At 32.6% G+C, this 5,918-nt stretch overlaps 1 long non-coding RNA gene across 1 annotated transcript; it reads left to right on the forward strand.

Annotated features, from left to right (window-relative positions):
* The first annotated feature begins 1,591 nt into the window (after positions 1-1,591).
* On the forward strand, positions 1,592-3,144 carry LOC108554313 (uncharacterized). The gene is made up of 6 exons (XR_001890701.1): positions 1,592-1,862; positions 1,974-2,031; positions 2,235-2,420; positions 2,493-2,689; positions 2,764-2,903; positions 2,976-3,144. It is a non-coding gene; the product is annotated as an uncharacterized LOC108554313 (long non-coding RNA).
* The last annotated feature ends 2,774 nt before the right edge of the window (positions 3,145-5,918 follow it).

Consider the following 5,918-nt stretch of genomic DNA (forward strand, 5'->3'; position numbering starts at 1 on the left):
TTTTAATTACTGCCACTGACGAAAGAAATATTCAAGAACAGTAACACGCATTATCTGTTATTATTTCGGAATATTGAGCAACTTCTGCAACTTCGTCGTGATAAATACGAAAGGACCACAACACAAGATAAAGAAATTGAAAGAACTGTACTAAGAACAGAATAAATAACTGTGAACACTTGTTCGGTGGTAAAATACTACATATAGAAAAAAGTGAAGGTGCACATTTAAAATAAAGTGGCGGAAGTACAAGTGCCTGTGAAATAGTGTTACACCGTACAATTTTATCGTTTACATTTTCGTAATTATGCTCCCGGACTAGGTTTTTTCACGATAACAGCGATGATTAGGCTTTTCGCTATATCGTAAGCCGATTTCTCTATGATTTCCATCATTCGTGTCCGAAATTTAGTAACGTAGGTGTCCGTGGCTGTGAAATCGTGCTGCGTAATAGACTTTTTTGGCTTCTATTTAAAAAAATTAGGCTTCTCGATTAGGTTTGCCCCATATATCAGTGTAGAATGGAATGTTCTCTAATGGGATTAGATATTTTTTTTTCGGTTTCGAAAGTGCCTTATCGAGAAATAGTGCTGAATGTGTCAGTGGCTGTGAAATCGTGCTGCGCAATTGACTTTTATCTTTTCTATCTTCGAAATTAGGCTTTTTGATTAGGTTTGTTCTATATATCAGTGTAGAATGGAATGTTCTCTAATGGGATTGGATATTTTTTTTCGGTTTCGAACGTGCCTTTTCGAGAAATAGTGCTGAATGTGTCAGTGGCTGTGAAATCGTGCTGCGCACTTGACTTTTTTGGCCTCTATTTGTGAAATTAGACTTGTGGCTTCGGTTTTTTCTGTATAAGAGCATAGAGTAGGCTCAAAACAATATTCTGTTGAAATAAGCAGACACGTACAACGGTAGAAATGTATTGGACTCATGGAATATGACCAGCATAGAGCCATTAGATGACGAGGATTATATTCTACAGCGAAAAAAAATTGGAGAAGCAATACAAATATATAGGGTTTGATATATCAATTGGATTCCAGGTTGGCTAACAATATGACATAGAAGAGAGAATTCTTCGATGGTGAAATAAAGATTCAGATAATGTAGATGGTTTAGCCAGACAAAAAGGAATAAAATTAATGTAGATAGTGGCCTCTTATAACAAGTTATTAAGTTTCAGATTGATGGGGCTGAGGTATATAAAGAAAAGAGAGGGGTTCGAATGAGAGCAGCGAGAAGAGGAAACACATATTATGCCGAATCAAGAAGCTGCAAAGGGGCAGCATATGTATCAACAGAGAAGGATGTGTGGCATCGACATGCAAATATGAGGATCTTTGAAGAAATGGAAGATGAGCACATGGTAATATTTATAAAAGGTAAAGATAAATTATATGTAGAGACTGAATGGTGCTAAATGATAAATGTATAAAATTAAATCTACTCTGTTACATAGGGAAATATTGTTGACCAGCACTAAGGTGTTATATTTCAGAATGATGGAGCTAAGGTACATAATGAAAAGAAAGAAGTTTGAATGACAGAAAAGAGAAGAAGAAATGCATATTATGTTGAGTCAAGAAACATAAAAGAAGCAGCATATGTATCAAGAGAAAAAGATGTGTTGCATTGACATGGAAATGTGAGAATCATTGAAGAGATGGAGAATGAACAATTGGTAACAGTTATAAAAGTTAAGGATAAATTGAATATAGAGTTTAAATATTGAATTAAGGCACATATGTGTAGAAATATCTATAGGGAGTTGGAAACTTTAAAAGCGGCAGGAATAATGGGGCTGTAACACATGGAATTGATTGAGCCAGTGAAGTCAATGCTAAAAGGACATAAAGGTATGTCTTACCTGTTGATGATTATTTGAGAAAAGAACAATTTGGTTGACTGATTTATAAATGACTAAAAATTTAATGTAAAATATTGACGATGGATCTTTTTTATTATAGGAATCTCACAAACATGAGTAATATTTATATGTAAGAGCCAGTCACTAAGGGTAATGTAGTAAGTATTAGTTAATAATGTTTCAATAGATTGTATATCTGTTTTTAAAAATTTAACCGATATACAATATTTACTTTCAAAATTTCTATATTAACATATTAAATAATTTCTAATTTGAATTGCAATAATAAATAATAAATTTTAATAAATTTGATTTTGAAAACATTGTACATGAATAAAACTAATATATTTGTTATAACTAGGTTGTAATGAAAACAACTGTTGGTGATATTGAGGCAGAATTATGGGTCAAAGAAACTCCGAAGACATGTAGAAATTTCATACAATTATGTATGGAAGGTTATTGGGATAACAATATATTTCATACACAAGGTGGTGATCCTACAGATACAGGAGAAGGTTGTAAAATATATGGAGAGCCATTTAAAGTGAGACCATATTTAAAAGTAAAATGAATTCGTTTTTTATTCAAAAATAATTATTAGATATATGTGTTTTAGGACGATTTTCGTACAAGATTACGTTCCTATGGACGAGGTTTAATTACTGGTGGTCATGCTGGAGAAGATGACAATGATTTCCAATTCTTCTTTACTCCTAGTTCTACACTAGATTTGCAGATATAAACATACAATCTTTGGTAAAGTTACAGGAAAAGCTATATATTACATGCCTAAACTTGCAGAAGCACTTGTAGGTGAGGTAAATTTAATATTTACAAGGTAATACATCAAGAATTGATATAAATATAATATTACCTCTTTTTTGTAGAATGCTAGACCATTTTCTCCTCCAAGATTGATAAAAATTATGATATTGAACAATCCATTTTCTGATATTACACCAAGGATAATAGTACAAGAAAGTGAAGAAGCAATGGACAATTCAAAAACTAAAACAGCAGCAATAAAGTAAAAATCATATATGTTTGTAGCATTTATCCATGATAGTATTAGTCTTTGCAATGAAAAATTTTGTTACAGAGATTTCAATCTTTTATCATATGGCGCAGAAGCAGAGGAAGATGAAGAAGAATCTGCGATATTAAAGAAAAAGTCTAGTGGTATGGGCAAGTCAGCTCGCGATCACTAAACTGATCCAAAATTAAGCTCACAACCAGCTGTTGAACTACTTGTACTTGGAAATAAAGAAAGGAAGAAAGGCCGTAGTAGCGATTGGGAAAGTGACGACGAAGTAAAAGCTCCAGAAGAATTAGAAGTTATAACGAAAGAAAAAGAGTTAGTTTATTGTTTACATTATAACTATGTTATAGAAAGTAGGACTTTTTATTGACTGTCTTGTATTTATATTTTCAGAGCAATGGAGGAAAGAATAAAAAAATAAATTGAAAGACCCAAAAAAGGAACCGAAGCAAGCAGAAAATTGTAAAATAGACGATTCTGAAGATGATAAAGATATAGAGGATTATGAATAGGGAATAAAGAACTCTTTATGAAGTTTAGCACGAGAGAAAACCGAGGATATGCACGATAAGAGAGTTAAATGCAAGATACACCAATATCTAGAATTATTAGGATAACTCATGTATTTGAATAGAATTATTTGCAGTAGTGTGTATATTTCTATAAATATTGTTACATCTATATATGGTCATTATAATGATAATTATTACGTGATATGTATTACGAAACATCTTTTTCTCACAACGGTCCGCGATACGGACATATACTCAGATTCTAATGTCTATATATCATTGTTTATTATGTTGTTAACAATTAACGTTTATATGTGAAGCTTTTAAAGTAAATAAAAAATATCTAAGTATGTAACCATGGTAGTTTCATTTTCGTTTTACCATTAATAAAATCATTCGCCTTCTTCCATGATTTCACGTTCGTCGGGTTATTAATAAAGTAAAGAGGAGGGAGTAAAGTGTGTTATACTTATTTATGTCGTTTTATTGTTTTGATTCTCCCGCCCAATGCGTCACGTGATTTTAATTCTGGAACTTCGATCAGCGCCATCTATGATTTGGGCTCAAATGATCCGGAAAGTGATAGGAACATAGAATACGCAAGGAGGTCGTCTATACCTCGCCATGTGTTAGACAAGGACACAGATGGGATAGAAAAGGATAGAATGGCTCCAGCAGTGAAAAATTATTAATTATTCAATATCCGTAAATAATTTGTGAACTTTTATAATTTCATTGTAAAGCTGAAACTTCAGGCTGCATTCCTATATAATTTTCGTAAAGAATTTAGCTCTAAATTGTTAGTTATTAATTTTTATTCGATGGCGTCTATAATTTCATAACGGCGACCATCACGATCTTCCGTGAAAATATTTAATACTAAACGAAACTAGAATCAAAATGTGATCAAAAGTTATGTGAGAAGATTCGCAAGAACATTGTTTTTATAATGAGTGCATAAAGTTTCATAAATTAATTGCGTAAAGGATAGTAATTAATGAAAAACCAATGGCGTCTTCGATAATTTTCTACACCAATTCAAACAGTGTGCAGAACAATAATTAATAATTAATTAATCAGGGCCAAAGTTATATCGAAAAATATATTGGAAAGTTCGTTAAGGATCTGGCTTTACGATGCAATTATAAAAGTTCATAAATTAATCACAGATATTGAGTAATTAGTGAATTTTCCACTGACGATTTGATTTATTAAAATATATTCCGAGCACATAATCAGAGTTAGTAAATTGACATCAGAGCCATCTATGATTTTAGACTCGAAGCTCGAGTTCGGCAAGCAGAGCTCCGATGGCGCCAGGAGAGCGCTTGAAACCACGTAACGTGTTGAGGTAAATAAATAAATCAATTAAACGACAAAAATAACTAATACGCATTCTGTTCCCTTGTTTTCATTCACTTAAGAACCCCATAAAGTTTTCTACATTTTTTAATATGTTCAGTCCACGGAGTGGGTTTAATTGGACAATCAACATTCGCTTCTTTATCTGGCAGACGAGAAATCTGCAATGGTGCGTATGTCAATACAATGGTAAAAGCTCCTGTATTAATCACGGAAATTCAGTAATTTGTTAATTTTTCTCCAAGAGAACAGGAGAGTGCATAGAAAATGGGAAAAGAATTGGAAGAAAACGCAAGAAGCATTGTTGTGTTGATGGAGGTGTGGCTGCATCAAGCAAAAGAATGTAAGTTTTTGTATAAACATAACCTTAAGTTGTGATTAAGTAGTGTAACAATAAGCCATTGTTTTTCTATCTTTTATTAGTGATAACAGAGACTGGTTGTAAAATAACAATATTCTGTTGAAGTGAATGGACACGTGCAACAGGATAAAAATATTGGACTCGTGGAATATCACCAGCGTAGAGTCATTATTTTTCTTGTGGAGAAAATATTGAAGCAGTAATACAAGTATGTAAGGTTTGATATGTCCATTTGATTTTAGGTTGACTGGCCATATGACATACAGGATAGACATATTTGATGGAGAAATGAAGATTGAGAAAAAGAAGGTGGATGTGGCAGATAAAAAGGGACTAAAATTAAATTAGGTGATGTTATCTTGTATCAACATCATATGGTGAAAGGTACGTTGTGATCCTGATCCGAATAAATATTGATATCAGTGGACAAAGCCACTGACGAACGCTAATGTATTCAGTTTCAGAAAGTTGGCACTAAATTGTACAAAGAAAAGGGAAAAATTCAAGTGAAAGCATTGAGAACAGGAAATACATATTGTGTAAAATCAAGAAACAGAAAAGAGGCAGCATATCTGTAAACAGAGAAAGATGTACGACATCGATGATTGGGTCATGCAAATATGAGGATCATTGAAGAGATGGAGAATGAACAATTGGTAACAGTTATAAATGTTAAGGATAAATTGAATATAAAGTATAAATGTTGCATTAAGGCACATATGTATAGAAATATCTATAGGAAGTTGGGAACTTTAAAAGCAGCAGGAA

This window comes from Eufriesea mexicana, unplaced genomic scaffold (assembly GCF_001483705.2).
Source record: "Eufriesea mexicana isolate 0111107269 unplaced genomic scaffold, ASM148370v2 scaffold18498, whole genome shotgun sequence".
Taxonomy (NCBI): domain Eukaryota; kingdom Metazoa; phylum Arthropoda; class Insecta; order Hymenoptera; family Apidae; genus Eufriesea; species Eufriesea mexicana.